Raw genomic sequence first — 19,721 nt, forward strand, 5'->3', positions numbered from 1 at the left:
GAGAGCGCACCGCTGTCTTGCATCCGATTTCCATTTCGTGATGGCTTTTCCCGCGATGGGGATGAGGTGTTGAGCAATGAATTACCACTTGTCAGTCAGTGGACGAGCGCCACTGGCAACCGTTGTTCCCTTTTGCTCTCTCTCACTCTCACACACACCCAGACAGTAATGGGTCATGGATCAGGGCAAGGGAACAGGAAACCCCGGTCCCGGACAGCGCAAAGTGATGTAATAAGTTTTACGATCATCAGTTTTGGAATTTATGAATATCCAGCTCGACCAGGCGAGAGCCCAAGTGATTCTGCCATGCGGTGTGTGTGGGTACGTATACGTGTCTATTTCTATTAATTAACGCAACCATTCACAAACACTTGGGCGGTCTATCATGGAGCTGGGGCGAGCTAAGAGGTTACGTTAAAATGTAACAAGCTAACACATTAGAATAAGTACCGGACTCATGAGCACCGTTTCTAATTTTGTGGCAAGCTGTTGGGAAGCATTTGGAAGAAGCTTGCCCACAGTGGGGACCGATCGTGAGCAACGGGAGAGCAGAAAAATATGTTTTTATTGTTTTATTATGCAGCCTCGATCGAATTTTAATACAAAAAAAAACAACAGAAATTTCAGAAAAGAAATGTACCTCCTCCTCCTCCTCGGGAGCTGCTGCATTAATATTAATTATCTTAACGATCTGTGCTGGTGCGCCCAAAACGCCTCCACCCCCCAAATGCTACAGTGCAAGATCACATTCGATGTGGCGTTTCTATGATAACATGAAGCACCGCACGAACTACAGCCGCACATCGCTCTCAAACAAGGTGCGCTTAATGCAAAGGGGGTGTTAATGTGCAGCACAGGGGAGAAACGGCGTGTGTCCTCCTTCCGCAAACTTTGGAAAGGATTCCTCACTCACCGAACTTTCCTTCCATAGAGAGAGATCATTTCGTAAGCAAGGCTGGCTGTCCCGGTTTGATGGACTCGGAGGCACACTTGTTTTACAACCCAACCCACCCCGTCCAAAAGATTCCACATAAATCACGGTGAATTATTAGCCCACGGGGCACGGAGCAGTACATGGAGCACACCATATTCATCGAGTGTGGTGATTATTCACCAGAAAAAGCTATCATAATTACCCTCTCGTGCAGGGTGTACCGATATTGTTCAGCACCTACTAGCAACAACGACCCCGGGGTACTGGACGCACTGGACCGAGTACCGAGTTCAATTCGCGAGCGATCCCTTGTTGAATAAAGATCACAACGGCAGCAGTGTGTGTGTGTTTGCCAAAAAAACACAACCAAGCAGCTACAAGGGACAATAAAACTAATGGTTTTCGTTTTAAGACCATCCTTATCCAACCAAAGAGGACGCGAGAGACAGACAGAGAGAGAGAGACAGTGAAAGAGTGATCACCTCGGGACGGTAAAGTTTCACGAAGCCTATAGGCCGGTTTAAAGTGTTTCGCGGTTTAATTGACGATTTATTAAATAATTAATAGGAGCAAAATGAAAACATCACACGCGTATGCGAGGAATGGTTTCTTCTTTCTACTTCCGACGGCTGCTTCTGTTATCCCGCAACAAAGTGCTGTTTTGTTAACCAAACGTGACGCGTGTATTAGCACCCTTTGGCGCTTACTGTCAGCCTACTGTTCCGAGCGATCCGAGACTTTGCGAAGCGATCCAGCAAAGGCCTGTCAGGCGGACATTCGATCAACACGACCATTTACCTTTGGCGCCTATTTACATTATCAGACGATTAGAAACCTCTCAAACAGTGCAGCTCATTCTACCGTGGCCAAATATCTTGAACTGCTCTTCATTTTCTCTTCCCTTTCCCCCTTTCCGCTCTTTCTTCTCTTGCTATCTTCTCTCCGGCTCATGTTGATCACACGATCGACCAAAAATCCAGAAGCGACACATAAATTAATTCCTAATGAGCAATAACAATAAGGCCGGTGAAATTTTTATGTTTCATCATAGCCCACGTGGCCTCCTGGTCCTCCCTCGCTGCCGCGTGCGTGTGAATATGATACTTCCTCCTTCCTTCTTACTCATCCACTCCCCTTGGCTTCGCCTACCCACCAACTGCTTTTTCGCCTCTTTTTGCGCGCATTTTGCTCTGCCGCGCATTGCACGCAGAACAGTGATCGCGCGATCGTACGCGCGAGCGCACCAAAAATGCGTTCGCGTTTTGGTAGGAATTATAATTTTATTACAACTGCTTCCTACCACCCAAACCGCCCTAGCCACTCCTCTCAGCTTTAAATATAGAAAAAAAGGTTCAACGAATCCACCACCAACCACCACCAACCAGTCCAGGCCAGTCAATTCTTGGTTGGGCAGATTTTCTAATTTTTCATTCCCTAACGGACGTGATTACGTGTTGGTCTCAGTTTTGCGCAAGCATAAATTGGCCACTGACCGGTGGCCGGTGGATGACAGCAATAAATCACGCTTCCTGCACGACCGGTGCACCGTATAATTAAAGCCGATGGTCGAGCTCGAGCCCCAAAAATTTAATTACATACCAATGAGATGAGATCATTCGCCGCGTATGTATGTTGTATGGAGAGACAAAAAAACGAGCTTCAAACATTCGTTTTTAAAACATGATAAGCGTATTCAGTTTGGTGTCTCAAAACGATTGCCTAGTTTTGCTGTTTTTGTGTGTTTTATGTTCCAAAGCTTTGGACATGCATTTCCATTTCCTACGCCTTAGTTAATGTCCCTGGTTAGATGCGTCTCAACCCCTTTTAGGACAGGCTTGTACGGCCTGTGGCCCCATTAGCATCAGGTGAGCTCCGATGTCCGATACGACGACAAATCGTTTCAACATTCGAATTTTGGGTTTGCACATTTGCACCAATGGAAATGTTACTGGAATAAAAAAAAACCAGCCTGCAAACCGATCGATCGATCGATATTTTCCCTTGCCTTTTAGTTTATCGATCCGCTTTTTTGTGCGCCTGAATTTATGCATTGCGATTTGAATTTTAAATTCAGCTACACAAATAAACGTCACTGGAAACGGCATGGCCATCTGATGCATGCATTTATCCTGGCGTTTTGAGCGTTTTTTTTAGTTTTATGGGCCTTCCTTCATCAGCCTCGACTGTTTAAACGTGATTATTTTAAATTTTCCACTCACTCTCTCACTCACTCACAATTCAAAAGCTTTTAACAAACCCCAACAATTAGCAGTCTGCTCGCCGCCGCCGCCATCGCAGCCGCCTCGGAAACATTTTCTGTGTTCAAAGGCCAGCTCCCACGGGACACGCTAAGATCTTCGAGAACAGTGGCGTCGACCTGAAAAATGAAAAGTAGCACACAGTATGAAACCGGCTTGCACTCAACCTCCACCCCCGATAAAGGCCGATCTGAATATTCATTTACCTAAACGCGTTACATTACGTGCAGGAGGAGCTGCCAAATTGAATCTTCCAATCCAACCAACGGGTGAACTGCAGCAACAAGAATGCTGTCTCAATGGCCGATTGCTCTTAGGGCTCACGACCTGCACAGGTTCCATTAGTACAGTGCCATCAAGTACAGCTCGATTCAGCTTCAGCTTCAACGGCCCAAAAATCGTCTCTTCTTCAGTGGATGGCTTTTCCTTTTGTTCCCCGACGCACTCTGCCTGTGCTGGAGAATTTTCATAATTTCAATTAAATATGTAATGACATGTAAAGTAAATTAGTGCAATATTTACCCAAATATAATAAAAAGCGGTGGAGGAAAGAATGACCGTGGAAAGAAACGGACATGCTGCTGCTGCTGCTGCTGCTGCTGATAATGATGCACCGGGGCCGTGTTTGCCGAGCGCAACGACGATGACCCCTAACGATGGATGATCCGGTGGTTCAACCCCACATGATAAACCCGGGTCCCCGGGTTGGCCCTTTCTTGTAGCCACAAACCGCACAAACAGCACAGGGGGGTGAAATCGTTTGATTAATTCAATGTAAATAGCAAGATAAGTTTAATAGCCTTTAATGTTAGCATGAAACCTCATAAACAAATGCTTTTCTCACCTCACTTACCTTACCGCCTCGTACTCGAGCGGGGGGAAGGAGTTCCAAAATCATCTTTTTGGCGCATTTTCCCCCTTCCCCGGTGGCTCCGGTTATTTTTTTGGCAGTGGAAAACATTACGGTTCGCGCACGATCCTCCCCACGGTGCAAAGTGTTTCCGAGCTGTCGATGGATTTTTCAATCCTTTTTCTTTATTGCGTGCAGGCAGGTTGAAGCGCGATCGTCAGCGTGATCGTGACCATCATCATTATGAGGGTTGTGTGTGTGTGTGTTGAGTGCTTGCTGTGTGGACAGTAAAATTTTGTGACTATTAAAACAAGGGGATTAAACACGCACGGTATTAAAGTATGCATGCAATAAAGTTTTTATTTCGATGATTCAACCAGAGCCATTTTCACCGCTCCACGTTGGCTTTTAATTGTGGTTGGAGCGTTTTCAGAGTGGCTGTGGTATAAGACTCGTTAACGGGAAGGATAATGAAGGATTAGAAGCTGTGTAGCGATGTGTTGGCCAATGGATTTCATTTTTATTTCTTTTTACCTCCCCAAACTCCCTGCCCGCTTCTTTTTTTAATTTTGGGTGAGAAAGAGGCTATGAAAACGTTTATGTTTCCCCACACTCGGTGGATGCGACATGGGTTGGGGTGGATATAATTTTTCCAAACATTTATTCCATCTTCCCATTACTAAGCGGGGAAAACTATTAAAAACGGGCAGTAAAACTTTTGTGCCAAAATGTGTTTTTTACCCATCCAAACCGGAAAGAAGCAAATGCCAATTATGTTGAATTTATCATGCCATGTATCTGGTAACGTACGTTGAAGCAAACGTGTCGTGTTTTTAGCCGTTGCACGTCGCTTCAGACGCTTGTGACAAATGTAGACGAACGCCGTCACCATCACTTCACACGGCTTGTTTGTCGACGGACTTTGCTTATCGATTGCTTGCCAATCAATGCGCGCGCAACTCGCACAAGGTTTCCGTGTTTATTGAGCGGAATAATTCATTTTACTGCTCACTGCTCATTACAAGCACCAAGTGCCTGCCATTCCATTCCAAACCCCCCCCCTCCCCCACACCAAAGCAAACGAAGCACAAAGCCCCATTCTAATCACATAAAATAATTAGCGACCAACGGTTGGGGGATGTTTTGTTTACACCGGGCGGTTTTATTATCACTGACAATCGATGGTCCAATGATTGGACACAATCGATCTACGAAGGCTGATAACAAACTATCACGGTCACGTAGGGTGCGTACTGTGGGATGGGAAGACGGCGAAAGGGGTTTGTAGTACACGATAGCAAAAAATATGAAATTAAATCCTCATTTGTGCAAACGCACTGCCGCTTGCGTAAATAATACTGTTGCGTCGTATGCCCGACCTGTGTGTGCATTGCATTTCAGGTGGATTGAGTTGCATTTAATGTTGTCCTTCCCCTTCCAACCAGCGGTATTATGACAGCCCGTGGAGCTAATCAGGTAGTGGAGTGTCGATGGGGTGCGTTGATATGAATATTTATTTAGCGCCCTAACCGCCTGACGACGACGACGTGCAAATGACGTGAAATCTATATTATTACGCTAGTAATTATGATGATCACTCGCTGGCAACCGAGTCGCCAGGCGCGCGCGCGCGCGTGTGTCACATTTTGAACCAGTTTTCATTGCGCCAGCCCCGCCTAACGGCTTGCGCTAAACGCGCTGCGCAAGCAAACAAGGAACGCAAGGGCTGTGTTAACGGTACATAAATTAATTAAGTCTTTCCTTCCTCGCTCTCTCCCTTTCTCTGCTTCCATTGCTTAAGAAATCACGGATACGGCCGGTGACACACCTTGATGCTAGGGGAAGGGGGACGGGGGGGCTGGAAAAACGCAGCAACATATTCAAAAAAGTCCTGTTGGCATTCCACGCGCATCAACAAAGTAGGCGAATGGATTTCTTTTGAATTACATAAACATCGCGCGCTACAAAGTGTCGGCAGAGAGAGAGAGAGAGAGAAAGAGAGAGAGAGAGAGAGAGAGAGAGAGAGAGAGAAACACAGATGCTTTGATTTCAAAATGGCGTCCGAAGACACGGCAGAGCATAAGTAGTGCAAACTGTTTTACTATTCATTTTCCACCAAACGGTGAAACGAATGGAAGCGTTTATTATCGTCGCATCGATCAGCCAGCTCTCGATGGAATGTGAGCCAGATACGCACACACACACACATTCATTATGAAAACAACCAACCCGGGAGCTCGTTGGAAGGAAATTATCGCCCGTTTATGCCAACCACCACCACCACCACCATACAACGAACGTCCGTGTGTTGCACATCGAAAGATTCAAAATCGCTCGGCAGACGAACCTCTGCTGGGCCTTATTTTTTAAAGCCTGTCTAGGAAGCGCTAGAAAGAAATTGGCTCACCGAGACGATTGCATATTCAACAGTAGGCGGCGTCTAATCATAAATTCAAATCATGCATTTCTTTGCTTGCTCCAAAACTCAACCCATCGATGAGACCGGTTGCTATGCGCGGCCGGTTAGCTTGGCTGGAAAGAACGGCCGCCATTGAAGCAACCGCACCGGTTGATTAAATTTGTGTGTGTGTGTCTCTCTCTCTCTTTCGATTTAGTGGTTTAATAATTCGTTCGTAAGTAAAAGCTTATAAATATGGCCCAGTCAAACAGGCCACAACAAGCAACCAATCGAATAAAAACCCGAAGCAAATAAGCCTCCTCAACCGCGGTTCGAACTCATTACCGCTAATTAAAAGATTATTAAAAGTCAAAAAAACAAGACGCACACAAAGGCGCACTTATACGCATACGCAAGTGCGGGGGGGAGGCGATGCGCAAGTGGGAAAGAGTGTCCATCACCATATTTTCTACCTGTTTTCTTTAGTTTTGGTTGCCCTCCTCCCGATCCGTGTAATTATCTGATGGAAATCTAATCTAATTACAACCGTCCCATTATCGCCTTCGAAACAACCACTTACTGGCAGCTACTACTACTAGCCTACAACTACTGTTGCCCGTTGTCTATTCTCATCAAAATGGGAAGACTGTCCCTCTGCTCTAATAGTGATTCTCTTCCAGTTCTTCCCGTGGGGGGAAAAGCTCCTTAACGCCCTCGGCAAAGGGGAATGGGCAGGAAGAAAACAATGTTAAAAAATCCCCCCTCACCTGCGACCTGTTGCTGTGAGTTCCTTGCGTTCGTATATCGAATATTTATTTATTCCAGTTCACTATCGTCTTGTTATATTTTTATGGGTTATTAATTTGTGACTATTTTGTCTCTTTCTTTTCGCTTCGCTTTGCCGCCCTTCTCGTTTCTCACTCATATTCCTTTTGCTTGAGTTTGGGTGTTTCTTTTTCGGAAGTTCCACTTGTTAATTTTTATCCCCACTTGGCTGTGTAGGCCACTCCCGAGGTACACCCGCGGTACGGGGTAAGGAAACTTTGTCTAAGAATGTTAATGATAGGCACATTAATTTTTTGTGTTTTGCTTTTTTTTCGGGAAAATTGAAGTCACTGCAGACCAGCACGATTTCCCATTCCATAACTTAGCTTTCCTTCATCTTCCCTCCCCTCCCCCCCCCCCCCGCCCCCCTTGTTTGGTAGGTTGTACAACAGCTTTTCATATTTCATGTACCGGTGGCGTCCAATCACGGGCCGCACAGTGTGTGTGTGTGTGTGTGTTAATTTGGAAAAATGGTAATACACACTTACACAGCTTGGCACGTTTGTAAATTATCCCGTTTTTTGTCGAGGCTTTTGCTTACTAAAAAGCGTGCAATGGACGTGTTTTACGCTTTATTTTCGAGGGTTTGCAGTTGAAATTAATTATTGCTCCAAGACGCTTTCCTTTCCTGTTCGCGGCAGGAACGGTTGTGTTAAGAGGACGATACATATGCCCGCGTTAAAAAGCTATTCAAATTCACGGCACAACTACAACACTCGTCACACACACACACACACAAAAGACCTTAACAACGTTCACACCTTCACCCTTCAAAAGTGCCCTTTTGCAGTACATTGCAGGCCCGCGGTTTCTCCTGGCGTGGGCGTAATGTGTTGGAAAATTCATGCCAGAATAATGAAACATCACAGCGAAATTATTAGTAAACAACAGCATGTTTAACGCTTCCGTATATGCGTGTGCTTGGGGACCCGGAAAAAGGTAGATGAAGGGCGTGTACACTTTAGCTATCTCATCAGATCCATCCGAGCCCGTCCGGAGTAATGGCTCGATCCACCATTCAACCCGTCCGCACCACATATAATGCGGCCTTTGTTGCTTTTTATCATTTCAGTTTAATGACGGAGCTGGTGTGGTGTAACAGTAACGCTCACCATGTTTTATTTTCCTCTTTCAACCACTTTAGAAAGTGGTATCATTTCGTCAATCCCGGCAGGGAGGGCTGTATCGTGCAGCGATGAGGATGTTCGCCTGTTCGTTGATTTTTTCTCCGAACCAAAGTTGTTCCGAACCAAACGAAATCTAAAAATGGATGTCAATATGTAAGAACGTGAGTTTTCAATTAGCGATAAGACGGCTAGCGGATACTTACATGTTCTCCCCCGGTAGGCCTGAGGGATCTGTCGTAGTACAGTCGTTCGTGCTTGTATCGGCATATCGGTCCATGGGATGTCCATCGTGTGCCAAAAATATCATCATCGCTGCAAAAGACACAATACACGATTGTGAGTGGAAGTTGGCAAAGATTCAAGTGGATGAATTAAAATAGATTGGATGATACAATTTCCGTTGTTGAGAGATCAATCTATGAGGGTTATTTGCAACAACGGTCTTCCGAGGGTCTAGCTTAACGCAGGAAAAAAATAAATAATTTGGGTTATTGTGTTTGTAATTTTTGTAATCCTCGTTTCCTTGCACAATTCTTAAGGTTACTATTGTATCAGAAATGTACTAAGTTGTACTAAAGCAGCTGGTTAAGCCAGCGCGGCGGAAGAGTGAAGACAATAAAATAATGATAATACTAATAAAAGGGGCGGTCCCGTGGTACAGTCGTCAACTCAAACGAATCAATAACATGCCCGTCATGGGTTCAAGCCTAGAAAGGACCGTCCCCCTGTTGCAAGGACTGACTATCCGGCTGCGTGGTAATGAATTAAGTCTCGAAAGCCTGTATAGGCCGGCATGTCCGCGTACGCCAAATAGAAGACTAATAAAACTAATAAAACTAATAAATAAATTAATAATAATAATAATTATTGTTATAATTATAATAATAATAATTGATCAGTCTAGGGTTGGACAGCGGGAACTTTCTTCCACGAACGGCAACGGCAGCGATCGGACGCGCGCGCAATCCGCTTAGTTATAATATTCGTTAATTATAGCATTGCAGCTGCCTCAGCTCCTAACTCTTGTGTATAAACAATAATAATAATAATAATAATAATAATAATAATAATAATAATAATAATAATAATAATAATAATAATAATAATAATTATAATTATAATAATAACAATAATCATATAATAATAATTATTATTATTATTATAATAATAATAATAATAATAATAATAATAGTAATAATAATAATAATAATAATAACAATAATAATAATAATAATAATAATAATAATAATAATAATAATAATAATAATAAAAATAATAAAAATAATAATAACAATAATAATAAATAATAATGTAAGTGATAATAACAATAATAATAACAATAATTATTATCAAATTAAAAATAATAATCATTATAATCATACTCATAAAACAAAGGAATATGTTTCAGTTAGAAGCGATATAAGCCTCAATAAAATTAAAATAACTCAACAGTAAGATGAAAATACGAAATTGTGCAAATAATCACATCATAAAAGGATAAATTGTATTAAAACTCCTCTTTAATAGCCCCCTTTCGCCAACACATTTACAGTGAATGGTCCCTCGGGAAGGAATTGAAACGCAGCACACTGTCTACACTGTCTCGAACAAACTCGCCCCAAAAAAATAGATGCATATTTGTCATTGTACGTTCTCACTCCCACCGACGCGAAATTACCTCCCTCCAAAATATTCCCCCTTCATCATACAAAACAGATAATTTTCCAACATCTTAACTACACTGCACTACACCCTCCCACGCGGGCAAGGATGGAAGCTAATAGCAACACCCAGCACCGAGTTTCTTGATTAGCCGAAAAGAAAGTCAGACGGGGACAGTGAAACGGTGCAGGCAGGACGAAACTTTCTGTCTGTACGTAACTTCCAATGCCATCCCAGTCCAGCCCAACGACGAAAGTTTTGAGCAACCTTTCCACTTGGCGGCAAACGGTATCAACGGGCCATCAGTCGGGCAAGGATATGGTGGGTTTCTGTTCCTGTACGTAGCAGGATGATATATGCGATGGATGTCTCAATTACCGTACCGATACCGATGTGCTTCCCCGTCTGCGTCTGTCTGCACTGTGGCCATACACAGACACACACACATGCACACCCCCAATTTCGGAACCGTAAAGCAATCGAGGACGACATTGGTTGCTCATTTTCACCCCCAATGTCCATCCCTAACCCTCCGCGCACCGCGAAGAGGCTGGTCAGAACAGTGGCCAGATAATTTCACGCTTCGCTGGACGGGTTCTTCGGGATGTGATGCCCAAAGACACAAACACACACACACACCGGACACCGGTGTACGCGGCAAAAAGGCGGCCGTGTATGTTTGTGTCTGTCCCGAGAGTGCAAAACTGGACAAACTTTCTGATTTATAGAATGGTTCATTAAAATGATTTAATGAGCGATGCCGACCGACCAACCACCAAAAGAAAAAAAAAAGAAGAACCGGAACGGTTAGGTACGGTTTGGCATACAAAATACGTTGCGGATTCCGGGCGGCACCAAAACGAGGGACTGCCATTAGTTCCAGACGCGTTCGCGCGAGCTAGTAAGATGGTGGCCGAATCGAGTCCCTGGGTTCCGTCCCAGAACGCGGGCACACAGTATGTTCTGTTTCTGGTAAGAAGGGAATTAAATATTCACCAGCGCACGTACTGGTTGCTGGTCGGCGTACACGTTTAATTATAGTGAACAGAGTCTGTGTGTCTTTTCCGGGCCCGAGAGAGGTTCACGGAGGAATTTTGGGAAGCGAAAAGGAAGATTACACACAGATCGAACGTTTTACTGTCTTATTAAAGATGGAGCCGCCTGATTGAAGCAGTTCAAACACATTCTTTGCATTTAACACTCGCTTCAAATCCCCCCCGAAAAAAAGAGGAACCATTTTCCAAACCCCAATCACATTGCGATTTCAATAAGGAAAACTGGCCGGTTGGTGCAAAAATTGCACTTCCTGTTTCCGTCTCCAGTTCCGCGGGCGGTGGTTGCAAACGCTGCAAATGATGATGATCGAGATTGGTGCAGCACACAGCGTTTTCCCCCCGTTTTTCTCCAATAGACACGACGACGTTTCGCTTCATTTCCGGTTAGGATGGAAGCGCAAAAACACACACACACCAACGTGGAGCAACCCAGTATGCATTGGTTTTATATTTTACTATGCTAGCTGCCACCACCATGGCAACGGAGTGAAAATTGACTGCTGCTGCACATCCGGCCGTGAGAGCTTAGGAATGGAAGGACGGCAGCGTGATTTCGATTTTGTTTTCTATTACTGGCCGTTCTTTTTTGTCCCGGCTAAAAGGCTGGCTGAGAATTTTATCATTTTCTTGTTCGGTTGCTGTTGGAAGATCTTTAAACAGTTCTTGAAGGTGATAAGGTATAGGGTACGGAGGGGCTGTAGAGTGTATCTTTGCCGTTTGGAGAAGGAAATTTTGGTCATCGTTTGGAGATGCATTTAAAATAATATCAATGATGATCGTGTATGTATGGTTTTAGGATTTAAATCAAGTGTTCAATTATCAAGTGAAAAAAAAAGCCAATTAAATATCAATAATCTTTAAACTATCTTTAACATCTACTGTCTACCTCTCTTTACTCTAAAATTCTTCCACAAAAACTCCCATTTACGCGGGCCGATGACTATGTAACTCGAAACTCGTAACAGCGTTCCTCAACAAGGAAAGCCAGCACCAAATTTAGCACTGTCACGACCCCTTCAAGAAAAAATAAACCTTAAACCACAATTTTCGGACACGATTACCGCAGACCGCATCGCCCTCCCGAAGATGAGATGGAAAAAGGCCGTTCAATAATGTCCCCGTGTCGTCCAAGCAAACACACACACACACACACACTGCATCGCCGGGGAAAGTTTTATACGGTACGGTCACCGACACACGGGACACACGGCGGGAAAAGTAAACGAGACAAGTTGACACACGGACACACCGCAATGGCGCGTACCGGGCCACATAGAATATACATTAAGATTATTAATGGACGGCGCGCATCTCGGACGATCATTTTTCAAACCAACACTCAACACACACACACACACACACACGGCTCACTTTCACACGCCGGACACACATATTCAAATAATTCAGCCGGTGCAAAGTGACAAAAAACATTGTGCCGAAACACGGTGGTCCAGAAAGTGGTCAGTGCGTGACATCGTCTCTCACTCTCGATTTGTCATCTGTTGGGTGAAAATGCCTGCCAGCAGCTGCCTAAGATGCAACCGGGTGCAAAAAGACAAAAACACAAAAATACGATCACAAAATTTCATCATCAGGGACAGCTTAAAAAATCATTTTCCCTAATGATTATTGTGATTACCGTTCGTGCCCTGTGGACCCATTTTTTTCTCGGACAATCTCCATTATGAGATGCACCGTCAAATGGTCAAACACAGAGGTGGTGGAGTGGTTCTCTGCCAAAGATTTTCCGTATAATTTAGTCATTTTTCTTCCATTTCCCCCCTCCGACGCGCTTCCGTTGTCCGCTTCCTTCTTGACAGTGTTTCCATAAAAAAGGGAGCAGTAACCAAAAAAAACACAACCCAGGAAAATCGCCACTACTGCGAAAAGTCGAACAGCGCACAAAGGAGGGCAAACGACGCCCGAAAAACGAACAACGCAGGAGTGCGAAAATCTTCCGTAACATGTTTTGACACGGCCTTGGCACCCTTCACGGGGCCGGCCACCACTCCATTGATAATACACTTTTTATGACGCGCGATTATTCACGGCTTTTATGCCGGCACGGATAGAGCAGGCCCGCTATGATTGATTAGATAATGCTCGTAGGTGCTTGTGCCTAGCCCCCCGGTTACTTGGACGCTTCACCGCTGCTTCAAGCAGTAACTTTCTCTGCATAACTTGTTCAAACTGCAAAGCACCAAAGCACGGGTCAATCTATACGGACTATCGGACATTGGGCCTGATTGCAGATTTTTTTTATAACAATCACGCACACGAAATTTCATACATCTTCGCCCCGGCGTAAGGCGTAAGTGAATTAGCGCTGTCAAAAGCGTTTTTCATCACTCAATGCTTCTACGGCGGAGTCAATCGTGGGGAAGCAAAAGCCCCAGCCCACCGTAAATCTGTAATCCAAAGGTAAAATGCATTATTTATCGAACCAAATCGAACTTACCGAATGGTTGGATTGGTTTGGATTGGTTTTGGAGGGTTAGGTAAAAACGGGGTTTCGATAAAGTGTTTCAATCATTCATCGAGGTGCTGTTATTTTTCGTGATGCTTAGTTGTTGCTTCGTTTCACAATATTGTGTACAGTCGGTGTGTGTCTCTCTGTTGGCTACTGGCAGGTATTACAATGTTTCGTTACTCTCTTGCCATTGGAGGGCAAACTAATTGATTATCACGCGCGCGCGGGTGGGCAAAAACCGAGGGAAACTATAAACCCGCTGATGCTTAAACAACCTAATGACAGCATCGCAGTAGCCGTGCAGATTCATCCCACCCTTTCTGTCTGTCTGTCTGTCTCGTTTTAACTCCCTCTCGCTCTTTCGAACTCTTTTATATATCTCTTGCGCGATTTATTATTACCACTGTGCGCGTCTTAAATGCCATAAACATATTATTGAAAAGTGGCTCTTAATTAAAAAGAAATCGCTCCGGCTCTGAATGATGAAAATGAATTTAAATCGAATTACGATCGTTGAAAAAAAAACGAAACGAATCGAAATGAAAACAATACAATTCCAACCAAACGGTACTGAGAAGAAGTAAGTAAGAAACAAGAAGTAAGAAAAAGAAAAAAGAGACAAACCATCTTCAAAGCGCACAAAACAAAGCGCAGCACAAATAGCAAAAAAGCAAAACAAAAACAAAAAAACATTCGCATAACTTCCAACGTGGAAAATGATAAAATGAAATGAGTAATAATGAAATCGGATCCGTAAGGATAGTTTTTTTTCAGCTTCCCCCTTCCCCTTGGTGGATAAAATTATGTGTACCTCTGTGTGTGTGTTTGTGAGTGCTTCTTTATAGTTCAATGGCTGAGACAGACCTTACCGCGGTACCATATAAACGGTTGCGGTCAAATGATTTCTCCCCTCCCGGCGTCAAACACAAGCGCGTCGCGGACGGGGCAGGAGGATACAAAATTGTCCCCGCGGGCCAGGCCGGTGGCGATGGTGATCTGGTTTTCCTGATGTACAAAATGTATTCCGGCTGCTGCTTCGTGCTTCGTGCTTCTTTGTTACTAATTCGATACGGTATGATCTCAATATCTTCTTCCCGCTGCAGCCCCGACAGTCGGCCACAATTTTTTGGACAAATCGAATGTTTTGTGTCATTAATATTTTAATTGTAATCGGCTGCACCACCACACGATATGGTATGCTGTCCGTTAAAAGAAGGGGTACAGCAGCAGCAGGAGGAGGAAGCAACAACAACAAAAAAACAAACGCTGGAAAAGCGCGGTTACGATCTTCGTGGGTGGCTGATTGATCGTAATTATTTGTGGCTCAATTTTTGATTAAAGCAATTTGTTCGATTTCTCTCAAACGACGATTGTGTGGGACCGGCGATGGCGATTATTGGTGGGGTTATGAAAACTGAAACGAGCTCTATGACGCAATCGGCAACGGCCGCTGGGTCGTGACAAACCGCTGGGTCTGGTCTAATGCATCGGAGCGAGTCTGGGCATTCGAGTCGAGTGTAACGTTTGTAGTATTTGTACCTTATTTTTAGCTTATTTTAGGGTTATTTAAGAGAGTACATGAAACTCTGGGACACTCGCCAATAAAACTACAAAAAGTAATGCATAAAATGGTCCTGATTTTCCTCCCGTTTTCCTGCACATCTGTAGCGAGGAACATTTTAATTTCAAACTCAATTACAATGCTGCTACTGTAAACATTTACGTTTGCCGTTCCGTGTTTCACCCCAATTTCAAAATCCCGATTGCGCTCTAAATAAAGCCCGACAACAATGTCGCAAAGTCAGCAAGTCCCGGGGACCATTTGAGGGGTCAATTATGCTGTACTCCCTCGCTCACCCGGAAACAAATTGTCGTCCCGAGGCCTCCGACGAACGACCAACCGTGTTCCCCTCAATATCCCTCCGATGTATTGCGGTGGTAATCAAACTACAATCATTTATCAAAAAATTTCTACACCCTGTGTCTGCCTGTTTCTCCTGTCTTCCTTTAAACTACCTCCACCACCAATCCGCAATCTGTCCTTCCTTGCGGGCATCACACCGAGACGCGGGCTTATCACCTCACCGCACAGACGCACTTGTGAGGTTCGACATTGTCAACAATTTTGCGCCGCTCGGTGTACGACCGGGAGACGACGTTGGTTCGGGATTTTCACGTCACAAAAAGGGACATCCCATTTTCCCATTACATTGTACTCCTCCCACTCCCACCCTCCCCGTCATACTTGAAAAGGGAGTGTAAAAAATCGAGATTTTCAACTCCAAAGATACTAAAATGAAAGAGACAGCAAAAACACATTCTACAACAACATTGTCCTGCGATTCCCAATTCTCTTCGTTCGGGGCGACATTTGCAGGATGTAATATTTTTTTAAGCGGCCCTAGGAAATGTGGAATCAAAAACTGGACGGGGGAGAGTTTTATGTAAACTTTTCTCCCCCAAAAATCACTCGTTGGGAAGAACTTTTTGCTCCATCAGGGATGGGGTGCGAAAGGAAGTCTTTACGGAAGGTCGAGATAAATAATTCAACAAAATGAAGTCTCTTTTCAAGTCTGGCCACGGCCTTTCGCACACACAGCACAGAGCAAAAATGAAGCCATAAATAAGTTATCAGCAGCAGCAAAAAAGCCCCCGCGCGTTTCGAGCAGGAAGTTGTCTCACTTTAAAGGAAAACGCATCTTGGCCACTTTCCTCTTCTAATCCTACCACAAGTAAAATGGCTTCCTGGTAGAACCTGGGTGGAGAAGGAGAAGGATGAACACAAAATTGCTCACAAGTAAAAGTAAAATCGTGCTCTAAAGCGATAACACTTAAAATTTATTTCCTCCTTTGCTTTCACTTGCTCTCTTCCTCGTCGTGTCATAATTTCCATTTCGCCTTAGTCGCTAGCAAATGTGCAAAAAAAAAATGGCGCTCAAATAACTTCCTAACTTTCAGAATCTCCATCCATGCTGAAGAATAACAATTTCGCCAGAGTGGATCGTCGGCGATTTTCCACTTTCCAGCACTCCTCCATCTCCCTCCCCATACTGGGGCGTGTAAACAACGCAGCAGGCCGAGTTTACGCCAATTCCCAAAATATAAATATAATATATCTCCCGTGCACGCATTACCCAATGCGCAAAGCGGCTGCCGTCTTGCGTCCCGAAACGGTCGGAGGATCTTAGGAAAATTATAACTTGCTCGCTTCTCGTACCTCCGTACCATGCTCCACGAGCACAAGCAAAAAAACATTAGGGAAAGCGGGGCAAAATGGGCATTTTAAGCAGCTTACTGAATATTTCTTTGAATATGCCACAAAACATAATTATTCTTACCTTATTCCACCATTTATCTATAGATTCATATTGCCACATAGAATCAAAACAACTCAAAAACATGAAAACAGTGTAAAATAAAAATGGATATTTTACGAGATGCTGTGACGCGGGGCAAAATGGGCATATGTAAACAAACTGTGAAACGTCAAAACACTGCTGCAATATGGACCACAATAGCAGCGCCTTAGGTAATATGGTCTATGCTTTTGCGCACGTTGCCGTGAAATGTATTCTCGTCCTATCTTTTGTTTGCTGTTCAGGAAAGCCCTTAAAATTCTTCCAAAAATATGTTTTCAAAATTAAAACAGTTTTTACACGTTTTAATCTACAAAATCGAATCTTTTAAAGCTGTGCCTGTTACCATTATTGTGGGGACAAAGACAACACCATAGCCTCACCAAACGCCCCATATGTCAAAAGCATCTGCCCGTTTTGCACCACGTGCATCATTTTTATATTTTTTGTCAAGCTTTCTTCAGAAAAATTGTATAGCAATATCATATCTTTAAATATATACCATGTAAAACTTCCACGCATCTCTGTGGCACAGAGCTTATTTTCGAAGTGGCAAAAATTACATCAATACGCTTACTTACTTACTTATCCGGCGCTACAACCGCTTTGCGGTCTTGGCCTGCCTCAGGAGTGTCCGAAACCGCTCACGGTCTCGCGCCTTCGTCTGCCAGTCCGTTATCCCGGCCTTAATGGCGGACGCCTCCACGCCATCTTGCCACCTCAATTTGGGCCTACCACGCCTCCTCTGTCCTTGTGGACGGCCTAAAAAGACTTTACGGGCTGGGTCGTCCGTTTCCATGCGTATAACATGGCCAGCCCATCGGAGCCTGGCGAGCTTTATACGCTATACGATTGTGAGGTCGCCGTACATCTCGTATAGCTCGTCATTATAGTGGCTCCTCTATTGTCCTTCCACACATACGGGGCCAAGTATCCTTCTGAGCATTTTCCTCTCGAACGCGGCTAAGAGGGTTTCGTCAGATTTGGACAGTGTCCATGTCTCAGAGGCGTATGTGAGTACTGGTACTATATAGGTACTATATAGTCCCAGCTTCGTCCGTCGCGACAGGTTCTTTGAGGTGAATTGATTTTTCAGGCTGTAGAATGACCGGTTGGCAGCCAGCGTCCTTGCGCGCAACTCAGCTTCCATGCTATTATCGTTGCTGACCTTTGCCCCAAGATAGGTGAATTGTGGGACGACTTCAAAAGTACGTTCACCTATCTGCACGTCACGCCTACGCAGATTCTGATTATTTATTGGTAGACCCGCTGATGTTGCCACCATCAGTTTGGTCTTTGTCTCGTTTATCTATACTCCGAGGCTCTCTGCCGCCTGCTCGATCCCTTGGTAGGTTTCTGCTACATAGGAGAGCCGCATACCAATGATGTCTATATCATCAGCGTATGCCAGGATCTGGGTTGACTTATAGACGATGGTTCCCGTAGTCTCCACACTCGAATCGCGGATGGCCCTCTCTAGCGCCAGGTTGAATAGGAGACAGGCAAGCCCGTCCCCCTGGCGCAGACCCTTGGTGGTAGCAAATGGTCCTGAGAGTTTTCCATCCACCCTCACCTGGCATGTGACGTTGGTCATAGTCATTCTAACTAGCCTTATCAGTTTGGCCGGGATTCCAAAAGAGCTCATAGCGTCGTAAAGTTTCACCCTGGCTATGCTATCGTATGCGGCTTTGAAGTCAATGAAGAGATGGTATGTGTCGTGTCTGTATTCAGCTATCTTCTCCAAGATCTGTCGCATGGTGAAGATCTTATCAGTGGTTGATCAATATGCTACTAAATCTTATTTTGCATTTTTCTTGGTTTTTTGTTATATAAGGGTTCTGAAACTTACGTGATGTTCATAAAACACTCTAATAAATACATACAGCATTGGAAAGTACATTTGTAGTTAAATAATGCTTAAATAGAAGGTGCCCATTTTGCCCCACTTTCCCCTACACACACAGAGAGGGCAACCAAACCATTCCGCTCAGGATGCTTCCCAATTCCTAGAACGGCCCAGGATTGATTGCCCGCTTCTGCAGAATTTTCTATCTTGCCCCCCCCCCCACCCGAACAATTCGCTTACCGGATTTCTTGTGTGTGTGTGTGTGTGTGTGTGTGTGTGTGTGTGTGTGTGTGTGTGTGTGTTTTTCTTTTGCAGCTTCCTCAGCTTGCCGATTTGTTTCCAGTTTTCTTATGACCTCCACACCCCTCCCCCCCTCTCCAAAAAAAAAGTGCGCACAACAGGGCACTTCTAAAGTAAACACAAAATTGCTTCTCCACAATGTAGCGAGAAAAAGGAAACATAAATAATAAATACAAGTCCCACCAGGCGCGTGTGTGTGTGTAGCGAGGAATGATAAAAGCGTGAAGGAGCGGTGTGGTGTATGTTGTTTCTTCTTGTGGACATCGGCTCGAGTAGTTCGCTCTTGTCCCGAGATGTCCTTGGGCCTATGGGGAAGGCTTCACGCCGGGGGGATCTCTTGAGATTTTTTAAAAAAGAAGCAAACATTCAATCCAAAAATTCCCTTCTCCCGATGGTGGTCCGGGTGGAAGAGCCGCCGGGGGCCGTGGTATTAGGCCGCGCGTGTTGGACAAGGTTTTATCAACCGGACACGGGCCCGACCAAATCGACCTAACCAAACAGGGGGGAAGAGCACGGAAGAAATCTTTTGAGCAAATAACAGGCTCAAAACCGATTGGAAAACCCGCGGTACCGGTGGATTGGGGCATTGGATGGGAAAGGTGTAGCGAAATGGTTGAAGAATAAAACGGAAGCAAAATTA

General features: G+C 44.5%; 1 long non-coding RNA gene across 1 annotated transcript; it reads right to left on the minus strand.

The window, feature by feature from the left end:
• Positions 1–1,462: 1,462 nt before the first annotated feature.
• On the minus strand, positions 1,463–3,902 carry LOC120904624. The gene is made up of 3 exons (XR_005739798.1): positions 3,715–3,902; positions 3,399–3,647; positions 1,463–3,311 (listed from the first exon to the last, which is right to left on the minus strand). It is a non-coding gene; the product is annotated as an uncharacterized LOC120904624 (long non-coding RNA).
• Between the last annotated feature and the right edge of the window lie 15,819 nt (positions 3,903–19,721).

This window comes from Anopheles arabiensis, chromosome 3 (assembly GCF_016920715.1).
Source record: "Anopheles arabiensis isolate DONGOLA chromosome 3, AaraD3, whole genome shotgun sequence".
Classification (NCBI taxonomy): Eukaryota; Metazoa; Arthropoda; class Insecta; order Diptera; family Culicidae; genus Anopheles; species Anopheles arabiensis.